Source organism: Anas acuta, unplaced genomic scaffold, assembly GCF_963932015.1.
Source record: "Anas acuta unplaced genomic scaffold, bAnaAcu1.1 SCAFFOLD_52, whole genome shotgun sequence".
Lineage (NCBI taxonomy): Eukaryota > Metazoa > Chordata > Aves > Anseriformes > Anatidae > Anas > Anas acuta.
The window spans coordinates 555,814-573,742 of NW_027075986.1; the positions used below are offsets into that span (position 1 = coordinate 555,814).

The 17,929-nt window shown below is 43.5% G+C and overlaps 1 pseudogene; it reads right to left on the reverse strand.

Annotated features, from left to right (window-relative positions):
• The window catches only part of LOC137848791 (kinesin-like protein KIF27), a 32,179-nt pseudogene extending 19,667 nt beyond the window's left edge, over window positions 1-12,512 (reverse strand).
• Between the last annotated feature and the right edge of the window lie 5,417 nt (window positions 12,513-17,929).

Here is a 17,929-nt window from a genome sequence, read left to right on the forward strand (position 1 = left end):
ATCATCTGTTATGTATTAAATACTTAATTTGCAGAACTACATTGTTCACACACACACAAAAAAAGACTTTTTACAACGTACCAATGTGACCACCTCCAATGGTGTAAGTCTTCCCAGAACCTGTCTGTCCGTATGCAAATACTGTAGCATTATATCCCTCAGCCAAAGACACTAGAAGAGGTTTAATGCAAACTGGATAAACTTCTTCTTGGGTTGAGTTTTTGCCAAATACAACATCAAAAGTGAAGACACGGTCTTTCCCAATGATTATTTGTTGTGTATTTGGGACTAATCTCACGCATACTTGGTGGTTATGAAGTACTTCCTTGGAAAGCAGAGGTCTGACCCTTACTGCAACTTTAACCAGGATCTCCTCCATGCCGGCCTCCATCTCTGTGCTCCCCACTCGGTATTCAGGAAGTCATTACGAGATCTGTTACAATTCCTCTGTTCACCTCATTTGCAATTTTCTGCACCTAAGAAAAAATGTTCTCCGAGTTAAATAATAAAGAATTAACTCCCTGCTGAAACAGAATGTTGAAGAGTTTCCCAAAGAATACATAAGCATCATTACACCCTGGAAAGGAACTGTGATAAAAAAGCAGATATGTTAACAACTGTTAAACCAGTGCAGAAACTAATTTTGCTTCTATTACCTTCTAAGCTAGCAGACTTAACCTTTGGTCTGAAAGTGGTCAGACTTTCTGTTTGGATGTTATACTGCCGGATGAAGCAACAATATTGTAAGATCTTGTTAATGAACTCTTGATAAAGCATAGACTTACAATGAACCTTATTTTCTCACTGCTACAGTACCGATGCATAGGCAACAGAAATTATTCAAACAAAACCTTTTTATCCTGAATTTATACCTATAGACACACACGTGCTTGAAAGCCATCTTCTGCTTACAAGGGCCAAGTATTTAGAATTTCAGAAGCACAGAAAGCTGTCGTGTTGCTTACATGGTGGGTATGATTTTAAATAGTTGTGATTACTACACACCAAGCATTCCTCTGATTTTAATCCGTCTCTTTATGCCCATATGGAACTATTTTTTATTAGTTATATATTTCAGCAACCATGGTTCCTTATACTGCTACCCATCTATTAATTCTGAAGCACAAGAAGAAGCATCGAATAGGATTTCTTTACAAATGTCTACCAGAAACACTCCAAAGCCTCGATGGGTATCAAATGCTGCCGGATCCCAAACACATCTTCTGCTCTTGCTGATTCTCAGTCAAGGAGGCTTTGCCATGCAAAGGAAAGTTTGCTGAACTTCCTTCTTGCTCAACTCCCACGCAGCCTTTTTGCTCTGTTACCCAACTGGCAGGACTCACCAGCTAAGCACATCAAATTCAGCCTGCATGAAAATGCAACCAGATTGAAACACAAGTCTTCTGTGGTTGCAAAGAGAAGAGTTTTGGCATTTCACTCACACCCATTTGCATTGAGGGCTTGTCCATTCAGAGCTGAGAAACATTGGAAGCTGACAAAAAGCCTTGTTGTACAGAACAGAGCAAAGGGAAACCAAGAAAGAGAAGCAAGAGCCTGAAATCCTGCTCATTTCAGAAAGGGCACGGCAATCACGAGCACATACTGAAAACTTACTGACTCCCCCCCCCCGCCCCCCCCTCCCAAAATGACACCCAAACCAGTCGCGGGAGGGGAGGGGCGGAGGAGGGGAGAGATCCCATTTCCTACTTCCTCAAACAAACACCAAGCAAAATGCCGGCTCAGCGGCGCTGTGGGGTGGCTCCCCCCAGCCCCAGCCCCGGCCCCGTCGCTCCCCGCTCCAAACCTGCTCCGGGCGGCGGGAGGCAGCTTCCGGGCGGGCTGAGGGGCCGGCGGGCCGCGCCTGGGCCGCCCGAGCTGCTGGTGACAGCGCCTCGCTAGGCAACGGCCGCAACCTTCGGCGGCGCCGCCCCGCCGCGCACAGCGGCCCCCCGCGGCAGGAGGGCGCGGGCGGAGCGGGGGTTGAGGGGTGGGTGTGAGGGGACACCGGAGGGCAGCGGGGGGCAGCCCCCGGCCCCCAGGGACGCGCACAGCTCGCCCTCGAGTCCTGGGGAGGGTGGAGGGGGCCGTCTGCTTGTGGTCAAAGCAGGGGTGCGAAATGCGGCTTCCATCGCCGCGCTCGTCATGGAGGAGAGCGTCTCCTTACGGCTCCGGTGGAGCTCAGCGGTAAAGGCTGAGTTTTCCCTCAAACACAAGCGGTCTCCAAGTAGGCGAGCCACGCTCACAACTGCTCGCAGCTGCTGGCCCAGCAGCCGCCGGGAGTGCCCAGGCACACGTCCACACAGACACATCTGTAGACACAATGCCGACAGAGCTCAAGGAGCAAAACACGAACGGATTCTGTCCGATTTGTATATGAAAAACAACAGGTAAGACCAAGTCGGTCCCATTCATGACATGGAACACTGCTTTAGCAATTTGTAAGTGCACAGAGCTTACTCCACCCTAAAGACTTGATAAACAAAGAGACATTTAGAAAGCTAAGCTGTGAAATGACTGAAACAAAAAGGTGTATTTCCAGCTTCAGTTCCCTAAAGCGTGTAAGTACTTCTCAGAAACATAAGACAGGACAATGTAAAGATGTAATCTGCGATTAAGTAGTTCTTCTTTCACAGGGAAAACCAAAACCAATGACTTTTCAGGGACAGCAAAAACTCTTGATGAGACAACAACCTTACTCACTGTTGAAAATACAATCCCTTTACATCATTGACCTCACTCTGCTGCTGTTCTCTCCTTTTTCTTCTTTTCTCTCTTTTCTTCACATTTATAGATCTACACCCTGAAGCTAGAGATTTACCAGCACGTCGGCCACTTCTGCCTTTTCCAGGCTCTGAATCAGTATCACTTTCCAGTTGTAGTAAGGCAAAACGAGATGCAGTGGTAGGGACTGAACTGATTAGAGCAGATTCCATTGCCATTGTCTGAAATTCTAGGGAGCTGGCTTCTTTTAATTATCAGTTTCCTGGGAAAGTAGCACAGAAGGTAGAATGAAAACATTGTTTGATCAAACAAGCAATAATTCATATCATTAAACCACAGAAGTGGCTTTTTTTTGGCTCAGAAAGCATAAGACAGGGCTGGAATTGGGGGAATGAGGGAGAAATCAAAAAGATACAGTATAATTTATTTATATTTTAACCGACTACACTGTATTACCTTAGGTAACTAAAGAAGAATTACATTAAAAAAAAAAAAAAAAAAAAAAAAAAAAACTGTCTACCAAACACATTTTAGGCTAATACATTCGCTCTTGAGAGATTTCGTGGAAAAAAGGTGGCTCTACAAGAAGCTGGTCTTCATGTTCTGGGTGGAAATAGACAGAATAGAATAGAATAGAATAGAATAGAATAGAATAGAATAGAATAGAATAGAATAGAATAGAATAGAATAGAATAGAATAGAATAATTTAGTGCTTAAAAACTATTTCAGATGCCATCCCCAGAGCCTCGACAAACACAATTTAAAAATGAAGTAGATAATACACATACGCAAGCTCCAGTTTGGGGTAAGGAGCCTTATCTCTTCTTTTACAAGAAGTTTAATTTTGTTTGCAATGCACTGGAGATTCAGCAAGCAGTTTTCTCCACAGGGAGGTGAACCCAGCATTTCAGCTGGTACCGTCCACAAACATCAAGTTCACCTGTTCTTACAGCAAGACACAGAGGATACGTTGGGAGGAGACAGAACTAAGTAACACTTATGCCTTCTGTTGTTGCCTGTAGCTAAAAGCAACATGTACATCCCTGGGGCACCATTCTAAAGATCAAATCATTTACCTAGCATTAAAGCTAGATCCTGGGTATATCTATGTTTGTCCAACTGCAGTTTTTCCATGCAGAGTTTGGTCAATTAGCAGAGTATTGAAAGTGATGATATCCATCTCTGATTACAAATTTCATAGAAAACAGACATCTAGATATGCTGACATATTATGACAGAGGTGTAGTGAGATAATACATACTTCTTGAAATTACTGTTCAAAAGGGATCTTTAGAGTTTGAAACAAGTTCTTGAGTTATCTGCTTAGATAACCTACAAATCTGTTCCTTATTAAGTACTATTACAAAAGAACATGAGACTCTGCAGAAGTTTCCACAGGCTCTCTTTACCACTTAACTCCAGAATTTCTCCAGTCCAAAATTGTATAGGTGCTCCATATATACTCAGGTATGTCAACATGCAACAATAGCATGGCAGAGACCATTCCCCAAAATAATGATTTAAAAGGAATATGTCATTTCACTTACCAGAGATGAAAGAACCATGCTCTACTCTTAAGTTTACAGGAGACAAAAAGGTTACAGAAAAGAGCATTCTCATCACACAAAGTTACTCAACTCCATTTCTCTCAAAAGAAGAGAAAATGAAGCTGGTCATTCTTAGGAGAAAACGGCCATTGAGCTGTGAATCTACTTGATGCTGATATTCAGATTAGCTGATCAGACCACAACTATGTATCTAGAAAATACAGGTCAATCATATCTACATCATAAGTAATTCATATTTGTCACTCTTTAAATGACAGAACAGGATACATTTGGATTTTTGTGCAGACAAGACTGTGCACATATGCACACGTGTGCATACATTGACAAATATTTTAATGCTAAATAACTATATAGTTAACCAGCTGAGGAAATTAGTTAAAGTTGAGAGACTTCATGCTCTTACTAGCTGGACACAAAATATGTTGAAACTTGAAGCTCAGAGAAAAGATTACAGGTGCATCTTTACAGCAAGAAAAAGCACCAGATAAAAGTGCTCAGTCATGTTCCACAAGAACTTATGATGCTGGATGTTGCTCTAAAGCAGACAACACTCAAAGTTTTGTCTGCAGACTCCCTGCTGTGCTTGGCTTAAGAAAAAAAAAAAAAAGAACTATAGTATGACTCTTCAGTAAAAGCTTGGAATTTCTAGTCTCTCTCTACTGTGGTGTATTTATAGTTAATGTAAACAGTACAACGGCACAACAGTCTTTATTTGTACAGTGGCAGCCTTCTTTTTGCACATACAATCTGAAAACAATTACACGTAGCTGAACCTCTACACAGGTACATAAAGTGGCTGCAAACTCCCTTCTTTCGTCTATAAATACACCAATATAAATACACCAGTAAGTATACCTTTGCTGTCTTATCGTAGTTGGCATGCAATTAAGAGCCCAGCTGACAAGTACATTTAACAAGTACTACCCATGGAATTCTGCTGTTCCAATTCACTGAAATACTACAGTGACAACATGATATCAATTTACAAAACCTTATTCCTGAATTCGGTGTTTCTACATCATCATCATCATAATGGATGGCAATGAGTTTATAAAGTGAATTGCAAATACATGAGATTGCAGGTTATTTTCTAGTTGAGTCGCAGATAGTTGTTAACATTGCTAATTCAGTTGGTAGGACATTTCAATACTATTCATATTACAGCAGGATCAAATTATCCCACTTCTGCAACACCTAAAGATGGATCCAGTGATTCACCAAGGCCTACCACCATGCCAGGCTTCATATTTTAGCACCACACCTACAATTCTGGCAGACCCATTTTATTAAGCACCTAGCACTTCAGTTTCAAAGTATGGCTCCCATTCCCCCCTCCCTGAAAAAACAATGGGCTGATACCTCAAAAGCTTTCAGCTAATTAGAGGTGCTTGCTAGCACCCTTTCAGAGGCTGGTATAGTTCCCCCCACCTCAGCAATTATGAGCAGTGTTATTCTGTATTGCTATAGAAATAACCAGCCGTAGAAAATTAAAAACACACTGGTGTAATTGAGCTTGAGGCTGTGTTTAAGGAAGCTTTTTGATCACAGAAAGAAAGTGTTCAAATATGATTCAAAGATCAAAGCCGAAATTCCTTGAAGTGGTATATTCTTTATTGCAGCGCTGGATGATGCACAGGGGATCTCTCCACCTATCGTGCATACCCAAGGCGGAAAGCAGTCTTGAATTTATACAATCAATCTATCAATATTCTACAAGCGCCTATACATATTCCTTACCTATCCCCGCCTTCCCTCGCTTCTCATGCTAATTAGCCTTTTGGCACCTTGCGCCTGCGTAGAGCCTCCCAAGAATTGTGGGCAGGGGTCTTTGGGACGTGGGCAGGGGTCTTTGGGAGGAAGACCCCGAGTCTTCCTCACAGTGTACTTTTCACCTTTGGTCAGGAATCTGCTGAGCTGGCATGTTTCTTAATTGCAAGCGCTGGTTGTTGCTAATTCTTCCATTTGTTGTATCTTTATAATGAATTCCAATGTCCAGTTTTGAGATTTATAGTCCTTCCATTTGTTTCTCTGTCCGTCTGCCGCTTCCTTATCATGAGTTGCAGCGTCTTGTTTCGAGATATACAGTCCTTGTCTGGGGATTGTCCTTGCCTCCCCAATGCCTCCCCACTGCCTCCTTAATCAAATACCACAAGGAGTTTCATAATTCCACAGATCAAACTATGACCTGAAGCATTATTTCAACTTCTACAGTAGTTTTCAAGGAAGAGTTTTGAAGTGCGGTAAAATATTGGAAGTAAATAACAGCCTGTTGCCCAAACCCTATTTATCTGAACACAATATTCCCTACTACATAGGCTACAGGAAAAATCCGCATGAAGGTAAAAGGAAGCAAAGCCTGCTGGCAAGTATTTGAAATTGTTTCCATTTGTGTTATATATTAGCAAGAGCCACAGTCTTGAGAGAAGACTTTCACTAATGTGTCAAGGAAGTAAGTAACCCCGTTACAAAAAGAGCCCTCAATAATCCAAGTTGCAACACCATCATGGCATGGATTGACAGCTCCCATAAATGACCCAGTTTCCCAACTTTCTGATCTGCATATCACTAGCAGGCTGTTAGTGCAACTCTCTGTGCAGTCTGCTCCAAGCAGTAAGAGTTGTGAACACAGCTCCTGCAGCCAAAAGTACCTGTTACTCAGATTCATGCATCACCAACAGAAGATGAGCATTATATACATGTACCATATAATTTTAAGGCAACATTATAGCAATGGTTATTTCTAGCAAGTAGTAATTTATTTATTTATTTATTTAGTGCTTTACTCATTTGTAGGTCATGCTTTTCTACAAACCATGTCAGCATACGTGAATGGATTATTTCAGATTTTTATATTAAAACAACAGATAAGACCAAGTCGGTCCCACTAATGACATGGAACACTGCTTTAGCATGTCTGATGCAGCAATTTGTAAGTACACAGAGCTTACTCCACCCTAAAGACTTGATAAACAAAGAGACATTTAGAAAGCTAAACTGTGAAATGACTGAAACAAAAGGGTGTATTTCTAGCTTCAGTTCCCTAAAGCATTTAAGTACTTCTCAGAAACAGAAGACAGGACAATGCCCTGAAGAGCTTCAGTCTAGTTTTAGACATGATGTAACAAAGCTAACTATAATAAAAGTAACATATCCAGTGTTTCAGTAACACCGAATCCCTTTTCTATGTTACCCACCTTAACCCACACTGCAGGTCAAATAGCTCTACTGTAAGCACTGCTGTAAGCCCCCAACACACATGTTAAGAGGAGCGTAATGCACACCCAGAAACTCAGTTGGAGCATCAGCAGCTTCCTGGTCTGCGTACAGCTTTTTATACATGCATGAATTTACAGTTAACTGGCAAATGTTCAAACACCACAAAGAAATGAGCAGCACATCACAATTTAGGACTCTAGGCTGACGTTAGGAGCAGACTTTCAAGCATTTGTGGAATAACCACATAGCTTTAAATACGGTGATCTACTGTTTCAATGAAAATACGCTGAATAGCCCAAAAACACAACTCAGTTCTTCTTGAACCACTTCCATCTTCAACTAAACTAATAAAGCCACAGATTTCCAAGAACTTTGAAAAGAGCATCTTCCCACACGCTGTCTCCTTGTGTCTATTACTAACATGCTTATTTGCCACCATCTATCATCGAAACACGTGCTCAGCTAACACCTAAAGTACTGACTGTACTAACTCACCACTGTGTCTCTTATTTTTTTCCTTCATCTTCTGAGATTTGATTTCCTCAAGTGTTTTTATTCCAAAATTCAGATTGCCCTCTGAAAATAGGAAACAGTTCATGAGACTGGCTTAGAGGCACTCACTGAGGACCACAGCTCCTCAGGCTTCTTAGCGCTCAGCAACTTTCTGAAGTATTTAGAATAAAGCCTGGCAACACTCCTCACAAGTGAAAGAGCCAGAGAACCAAGGGCATTTTGCCCCTCCTTTCATCCTTCAGGCTTAAAAATGTAGTTTTAATTTTAATCCATTTACACGATATTAGATCCCTCTATCGTTAGATATGGCTTATCAACAGTGGTTGCAAGGCTGCATGTGCAGCCATTTCAACTCCATGCTGTGGCCCTGTTTTGTTCTCCAAAAGTAAAGAAAAGGAGTTCACCTTTATGACCCAATGGGCACATGATGGTATTCATGGCAGAAATGAGATCATGGAAATAACCGAGTCCATTCAGCACCCCTACATTTTGTTGTGTTTTTACACCACACTGCTTTTGAGTTAACTGTCAAGTTCTTCTGATTTATCCTACTAAGGTGCTGGAATACCTTGTTTAGTAGCAGTAGAACTGCCTTTGCGAGTGGAAATCACCCGTAATCCATTTTTGCCTTCCACAGCTGGTTGCTGGACGGGAGTTTTAGTTTCTTCTTCCTCAGAAAGTTGGTCTGAAGGGGAAAAATCTATTCAGTTATGCATAGACCAGATTGTTCATGATTACGTAGCTCATGCAGTGACACTTCAGCCCATGCTTCATATAAAAAACTTTGTTGCTCTTTTGTTTTGTTTTGTTTTTTAAAGAGCTACGTTGACCTGATGAACTCCTAAGTAGAATACACTAGGACAAAACATCTAGGACTCTAGATTCTCTCTGCAGCTTTAACTACTACACAACACATTGCTCTTCAGACAGAAAAAAGAAATTTCCTTCCTAGTTTCACATAGAACTTTACACAACAGACCAGCTAAAGCCAGGAGTGGTTCCAAGCTTTCCTCCAACGTTTCAGGTTCTGTCCACTGACTGCCGGACAAAGCCACCAGTGACCTGGCCACACTGCCTGCCCTATCGCTAGTCAGACCTCAGGTCATCTGTGATTTCTACATTCCTTTACAGCACAGATTCCTTCAAGAAACAAAGATTTACACAATCATTTACAGCACAAATTCCTTCCAAGAACCAAAACATGCTCACCATCATCATCTTCATCATCATCTGCAGCATTGATTACAACTGGAGGGTGTGTAGGGCTTGGGACATTTTCAGAGTTTTCCACTTTCATCACCCCCTTAGCTGTGGAGAGGGATTTGACTGGACAGAAAGTTTGTTTTGCTGCAGTGACATCTGAGCCACTTTCAAAGCATCGTCCGTGGACTCAGGCGGACTTGGCAGTGTAGCTAGAGGAAGAGGAGGATCATCGGTAATATGACAGTTTAAAACTTTGACCACAATTTAGCAAAGAGGTGGTAGGAAAGGCAGATAACCCGCACAGACAATGAATTCAGCATCTCCTTTTGCCCATCCCATCACTGTTTACACCGTCAACAATGACTTCCCTTCGAACAACAACACATCTCCCTACCACCCAGCAAAAGATGAAACAACAGGAAGCAAACTGCAAGGCAAACATCACACAAAGCAAAGAGAAGCTGAGCACGAAAGCAGAAAACAAACACCAGCAGTACACTCGGTGCAGTACACCTATGACTGCAGACCTTTTCCTGTACTCACAAATGAACAGTTACCTGATGCCCCCTACAGGATTGGCACCCACTAAGTAATACTCCAAATTAAGTCTTCAGCGCTTAAAGAAAAAGGACCTAAACTCACTCTTGCTTGGTGGGAAGAATTGTCCATCGATGTAACATCCCTTTGCATGATGAAAAGCACAGTTGGCTTTCTGACAGCCTCCCGGCTGCTTCTCCCAGTAGCAAGGAATCTCACTGCACTTTTTCTGAAGACAGAAAGAAAGAAAAGCTCGTGATAACATGCACCTGAGGCTTGCAAAGAGATGCGCAGCTCCAGATCATGACAGCTGTCACAACACAGTGCTGAAACATCATTCCAAAGGTCAGTTTCTCAGTTCAGTGGAGTATTTCTGGGCATATTCACAAAGTTTGCATAAGCTGGAACCACTATGCACATTTAGATTTGTCATCATTCAGTTAGAGAAGACAGGCACTCTCAGACACCAGTTGAGGGTGGGTTAAACTAATACACCTAGGATTATACTAACATTATTCAGAGGGAAAAAGAACATCTGAAATTGCCTAGGTTAACCCTGTCTAGAACTACTTCTTGGAGACTTAGTTCTTCTGCACCTTTAACTTTCCCCACTTCCTACCCCAGGCAGCTAGAACAGCGTTATCAGAAGGACTGTGGGTCAGAAGAGACCCGATAGTTCATTATCAAGCCTGCTCCCATGAGGATAGAACAGCCTGTTTATTACCCCCCTGCTCCAGCAGGTTTTAGCAGTCTATTTAACAGCTATTCTGCATCTGTTGAGAAAACTGTCAGCATCTAATAAAAATATATATATATATTGCTAAGACATACCTAAGGCATTGATTTTATTTTCCTCTGCTTCCTCCCACCCCCTCTCTTGGTAACAGAAACCAGTATGATTTTGAAGCAAACAAATCTATCCTGCAAAAGCACAATCAGTACACCTACGGCACTGAAAAATGCTTTTGTTGATTGATTTTGAGAACACATCGTTAGGCACTCACGTCAATTTCCATGTGTCTGAATCGGCAGACGTTCCTGAAACAACGACCCTCCTGCCACAGCTTGCAGACCGTCTCATTGCCCAGAGCAGCTTCGCAGTGGCGGTAGGCACATTTGTCTCCCTGGAACCAAAAGGAAACCAACGAGGAAAATAGAGTACAGCCTCAAAAATGGCCATGCTGCTGCCTAATGTTGCTACAACTGAATTCAGAATCTATCTGGTTCTCAAGTTAACCAAAGACCAGTGTGCTTCCTCCTCCTAATCTACTCCTTCCTGAAAAAAAATGGGAAAAAAAAGCAAAGCAAAGGAAAGCCAGCCATACCTTGGTACAGGTAGAATAGAAATAGAAGTAGCAATCGTCTCCTTGTTTAGACATGCCGACGAGTTCTGCTAACAAGCTCGGCTTCTCTCCACAGGGCCTTCCTCTGCTCTTGGAGAGAGCTGTCTTCACCCTTGCTTGGGCTGAAAGTCTTCTACTGGCTTGTGAGCAGGGAAATCTTCTTTTGAAAAGTAACCCTAAAGAAAGTAACAAGTGAAAAATAATGAGGAACCAACATTTTTCCAGCTTTCTTCAGTTCATCAAATCAAGTTATCAGTCTCTCGAAGAGAGCAAAGCCTTGAAATCAGCTGTTACATGAACTAACTAAATATGAAAGTTCCGTAAAGCTGCCAGGAGCTTTGTCAGCAAGTGTTCTCTTCCACATCCTCAGTAAGATGACTTGGAGCACATCTGGAAGCCTGAAAACGGAGTCACTCCTTAAAAAACCACCTGATCATACATGCAAGTCAATAATCAACTCTGGCTACAAATAACTTCTCTAGAACACAGTTAGGACGCATTAAACAGCACGTTCCAGGCACTGTGGGTCTTCCATTTCACCTACCTGGACAACCTCAGCAAAGTTATCGATCTTCAAAGACTTCCAGTTAACTTCTCCTGTAGGCCAAACCAAGACTGAATCCGTGAATTAATAATAAAGGGGTAGGAAGAATTTTCCTCCTCACTTTGCCAAGGGAACCTCTCATCCACAATTCAAACATAGGATGTGCTTTTAAACAGCTTATAACTAATAGAGGAAGCAAGTCCATTTGAATGCTCTCTCAGACTGGAGACAGCCAGGGTTAGTTAGCTCTTCAAAAAAATAAAAACCAAAAAACAAAACAAAACAAAAACAAAAAACCCAGCGCATTTAGAGATGAACTCGTGATTCAAAGTGGCTGCAAAAATGAGGCTCCATCTTCCACAGCCGGACAATTTAACTTTTTTTTTTTTTTTTTTTAATTTAAAATTCGGTATGTTCCAATCTCTGGTCTTCAAGATTTCTTCACCTATTAAGAAAACACAAAAACCTTTCCCCGTCTTTATTACCTGTACAGCAAAAAACATACCAGTGCATATAAATCCACAGATGTGCATACGCATACACACATCTGTGTTTATACACACACGAGGAGGGAGTGAGAGAAAGTTAGCGAGAGCGACAGTGAAAATCAGAATTTTTGCCTTTTCGACACAGAGAGCGCGTAAAAATTCTCTCATTTTGAGGGAACTAGAAAAAAATGGAGGCTCTACAAAAGATTTTGATGAGTATGCCTTCGAGGCCGATGCTTTGTAACATGAGTGATCTGGGGGCCACCACACAAATATGCAGACGTATGTACATGCATACAGGATAAACAGATCTATACACACAAGCGTGCACAGTATATGTTGTATGATCTCCATAGCGAGAACAACTCGTAGCCCTGATCAGCCCTGATCAGACACGTAGAGTTGCAATCAATTAACAGCAGGAAGACAGCAGATCAAGGGTACAGCAAGCTTTGAGAGGCAGGGGAATGCTCACTTTGCCAGTGGCATGACTGCATGATGCCAAGGATTTTGAATTAGTTGGATTTTTTGGAAGCAATTGGGTTTTTCTTTCTGCGCTGTAGCAAATACCACAGGTTTGCCACCAGGTGCTGTTCCCTAATCCATATATCCATCCTCATCCATTGCTTCAGGATCATGAAAGGTTAGAGAAGACGACTTAGGTCCAATTTAACAGCCAATGATTTTTCGATGAGCAGAGCTGCAACAGATTTTATTTAGCCACAAGCATTTTTTTTTCTTTTTTTCTGAGATGAAGTCAGAAATTTTAATTATTATTTTTTTTAAAGACACTAAACACAAAACCTGCAACCAGACCAGATAAAGTTCAAATTAGAGTGATTCTGAATCCTTTCATTAAAACGCTGCACATTTCTGTGCAAATTATTTCTGACTCTTCTGGACAAAAGTGGATGAAATAGTTCTTACAAATTAATAATCAAAGGTTGGAACCTTTTACTCACACAAACACTAGTGAATTTTCCAGGAAATATTTTTTTGGCAGGGAATTTTCCCAAATCTAAGATAAAGAGAGGAAAAGTTGGCTTCTCATATTAGTTACTGCTTTTGACTGCTGGGCAAAGGGAATAAAAACAGTAGTTAAGTGCAAGCTTTCCTTCTCTTCTCTACTATGGATAGGAATCGTCACTTCACACCTTTAGCACCTTCAGAAACACACCCAGTGCCATGCAGGTTCCTCTGCATCTACTTCTAACAATTACTGGTGCTCCTTAGCATGGAAGTTTGACTCAAAACACTCTCCAGATTTAGCTCTTTTGACTGCCCAAGGAGCTCATCATTTTGCTTGTTGCCTTCCAGTTTCCTGAACAGACCGGGAACACTGTTCAGAATCTGAATAGATCTGGTCTAAGGAATAGGAAGAAAGCAAAACCAAGCATACCTCGCAGCCCTAAATTCCAAAAAAGCAGTCTCATTTTAAAAAGGACCTCAAAAGCTTTTTTTTTTTTTAAACTGACACCTGCTAACACGGCAATCCGGGCGCTAAACCAGCTGAAGTTGTCCCTGAAAGCGTGAATAAAAATGAGTAACTCTGGTGCATTCAGCAGGTCTGTAATAGAAGTTGGTAAGATTTTTAGATTTCTTATTTTTTGCTCCAGGGTGCTGGTAAAATGTTTGCATTAAGAGATTTTGAACGTTTTCTACCAAAGAATTAGAGATGCGCTACAGTGCCAGTAGCTGGGGGTCTGGAAATACACACCAACAAGTGTCATAAGCTTTGCCTTTGCTGAAGGAAGATGAATAGTACCAAGAAAATCTGTCTAGTTTGTTTTACAGGCTTGTCTTTCTCAGTATGGAACAAACTGACCTCCCTGGTCTAACTTTGCAGTTGCCTATTCTGCCTTTGTCCTGGAGAGAAGAGCAAGAACAAATCTATTTTTGCACTCCAAAAACGCATTAGAGGAGGATTATCACACCCACCTAAGGGTACTTCCTTGTTTGTTTATAAAGCACCAAGTATTTCTCTTGGACAGTCTCTGTAGCTGGTCTGTTTTGTGCCTTCCATTTATAATAAAGATATTAAGATGCTTACCCCTTGTTTTGTTTTGTTTTGTTTTGTTTTGTTTTGTTTTGTTTTTGTTCTTTTTTGTAACGAACAGTGGAAGTGGAGAGTCAGATGACAAGCAAGAACAAACACTAGAAACTCCTTGTTCTGCCCCTGCTTTTTAATCACCCAGCATCACCCCGGCTGCAAAACAGCCTCTGCTGATTTACCTGCTTGTTAAAGCACCCCACAGGCTGCAAGTGCGGTGTGCTAGGTGTCAAGTTCTATTTAACGGTGCACGGGTAACCATTCATCTTCCCACAGTCGAAGCACAGAACAGCCTCTTGCTAACAGAACTCATCCCTGCTGCTGCAAGAAACCTCATGGCCTGCAGGAAAACCTCAAGCTAAGAGTTCCAAAGCAAAAGCAGAAAACGCATGATTTGTACTCTTTATATTGGAGTGAATTCTAGCTGCTAAACGCTGCCTACATCTGAGGGCACGTGCTGAGGCTGGGGGGAAGGACACTCAACACCCACTGACAGCAGGAGTGCAAAGATGACAGCCAAGAAGGCAAAGGTTAGAGCTGAACGCTGCCTCAGCTTCCTCCAGCAGCCAGCGGGGGGTCACCTTTCAGCACGCTCTCTGAGACTCTGAGCCCCGAGTTACCGCAGCCGCCAGCTACAGCTGCTCCTTGCTGGCCCAAACTATTGGAAGAGTCTTCAAACTTCAGGGACCTGTTTTATGACAGCCTCGAGATCCAATTAATCTGTTCCTGAAGGCGCTGATCGTCCTGGTGTTTCTGGAGCTGTCCAAGAACAATCCTGAACTGAGGCACTCGTCTGATCAGACAGTGCTTCGGCACAGATTTGTCTTTAGCTTGACACATCAAGGTGAAGAGGAATCGATTCTTGCAAGCAACCTCTCAAGCAGGGATCTAATAAGGTGACCAAAACGACAGATCTGTTGTGCAGATCTGAGCACGTCCCTCTGCAGGGAATCACTTTCAAGCCTAAGATGTTTCACCCATCTCCCTGCCCCAGAGCGACACAAGTAAAGCTCTTAAGCAATTGCTAACCTGTTCTCAGTGCTCACGAGTCCCAAATCACTCATTTTACAATCTATAAACCATGGCAGCTGGCACCTAGTTGGCACACGGTGACACTGCACACGTTGGCAGTGTCGTCAGGAGCTGCAAAGTCAGGGCTGAGGGGGTTAAGGGAAAACCACACATCAGTTTAGCAACTTGGCTCCCGTAGGATACTTCCTAGGGCAGGAGTTTCAGCAAAGCCACTCAGAGGGACCTGCTGGCTAATTCAAACGGGACTTCTGCTGGAGCAGTCAGAAGGCAGCAGGAGATATCCAGTGGGCATCGCTGTCAGTCTGTGGCAGTTTGGGGTCCAGGTATCAGTGGTTAGGTGGGGTTTTCTCTGCTTCACTTTCTCCAAAGCTGTGAAAAAATATTTCTTTTACAGCACTGTACAGTCCCACGTTAAGGATGGAACCAGCTGCATCAACTTCCAGTACGACGGTGTTGGAAAAAGGTGCCTTTGGTGGTCAGGAGCACAACAGCTCTGCTGATGTGTTATTTAAGTGTGTTCTTACATCTGAGTTTCCTCATAGCAGTATGTAGCTGAGGGGGTCCAACTTTCCCAGGGAAGATTTATGGTTTTTCTCCTACCAAGCACCAGCTCAGTATACAAAGCTCTGTTAATAACACCCAAGCATGTAGATGTTAAACTGAAACTGCTTTTAAACCTAGTTGTTGTTACAAAAATAGCTTAATACACCATCTTCAGAGGGTAAAAATTCACATGGAAGTACAGAAAAACCCAGAAGCGCTTCCTGAGCTTCAGTTTACCAACAGCACCATCGGATTTAGATCCTGGCCTGGCAGCCAGGATGCAGGGTCTGTAAGCATTGCTGCGATGTGGAAGTGCCAAGACAGGTTTCTGGCCTGCCCTGACTAAAAGACCTTTTTTTTCCATACAAACAGCGTGCCAGGGTACGCTGTAATGCCAATGTGCCAGGTCAATAGAGGATGTCAAACAACAGAGGCGTTTCTCCTAATTTCTGGCATGAAAACACTTTTAACAGCATTCTTTTCACCAAGAAACCCCTCTCTATCTTCTCCAATACTCCAGGATCTGCTGCAGCTGCAGCAGCCGCGCTGCTACAACCCACATCTTTGCCAAATCTTTTCAATAATTGTGCTTTACCTCGGCAACGTTGAGGTCACTCCTCTTCCTCCTCCAGCTGAGGAAGCAGCTCGCTGGCTCTGCCACACCGCAGGTGCGCAAGCAAAAGCTGGGAACACAGGAGTCAAACCCTCAGTGCTCACGAAGCCACCAGGGCACAGGCCTGACACAGAGGCACCCTGGATCCGCTCTCCCTCCCCGCTGCGAGGCTCGCAGCAGCCCCGACCCGAAGCGCACACAATGCTTCGCATGGTGATGTCACCGCTGATTCTGAGTCCCCAGGTGAGGATCTGCCTCACCACTCTCAACGCTGGGGTTGGGTTTTGGTTTTGTTTTTTTTTTTTTTCTTTTAAACATTCACAGCTTATGGGAAACCATCAGGTAAACCACAGATCGCTAGGGAAGAAGTCCCACACGAGGGAAGAAGTCCGTGCTTTTCTTCCAGGCAGCGGCACGTGCTTTAACACGCCGCGTTCGACAAAGCAGCTCTCCCCGTTTTGCTCAGTGGCAACAGGCACGACTGCAACGCACACAGGTGTAGGCAGCACCTGCAGGTCCCAAACCCTTAACCGGTTTGTAGAGAGCACCAATTTTTGAAGTAGTGGCTCTCCCTTAATCCATGACCCCTTCTTTCCTTTATTTATAGCGGGTGGCTCTCCTCCATTTTCCTCCTCAGTGTCTGAGCAGACACTGGGAATCGTTTCTGGAGGAAGGGCACTGCTGAAGCTCCTACATCTACTCTCCGAGAAAAGAGAGTATGTCAAAGAATACAGATTTCCTTTCTTTTTCCCTTTTGAAATACAATTTCTGAAATCAACGCTGCCGCCTGGCAGCAAATACCTACGGGACTAAAGAGGATTCCTCATCCTCACTGTAACGTTGTAGTTAACCTCCCAACGAACCCATCTCCCCAGGAAGCGGCCATTTGAGATGGGAAGGGGTAGAGCAAGAGGAAGCTCTCCTTAGCCTAGCTCTTCTCCCAACACCACCTTGCCATCCAGCACCAAATTCAATTCACCTGCTCCGCCCGATCAGTCGAACGGGCGTCCGACGCTGGCACATGCCACAGCGGTGTTTCTGACGTGGCTTAAATCACCTATCCGCAGAATATCTCGGGTCTGTACGCTCCAATAACGCAGTAGTTGAGAAATAACGCCCAGAGCTCACACTCTGAGTGCAGCCCAACAGCACCGAAGCACCGGGAGGCTAAACATTCCCAACCTGGCAACAAGGCTGACCCAAGCAACAGCACGGAACCCTTCTGCACCTTCAGCGTGGACATCAGCGGAAGGAAACACAGATTTTTCTTTTCTCCTGGGGCTGCACCGCTCAGGGCCAGCAGAGCAGTGCTTCCCCTTCCCTTCTCTGTCTGTGCCAAGATCGTGCCTCGTCTCTCGAGTCCTGCCCGTGATGGTGCCTGGCCTCAGCCCCTTGAGGCGGCCATTCCTCCACCACCGCAGCTCTCTTGGCAAGCTGCGAGTCATTTTATGTCTTGTCACGGCTTTCCAGAGCCAGGCACACAGGTTCTGGAGAAGGCTGGGGCAGGACAAGCCTGCTTTAAGCCCCAAACCTGCCTCCTTTACTGTCTCCTCTCAG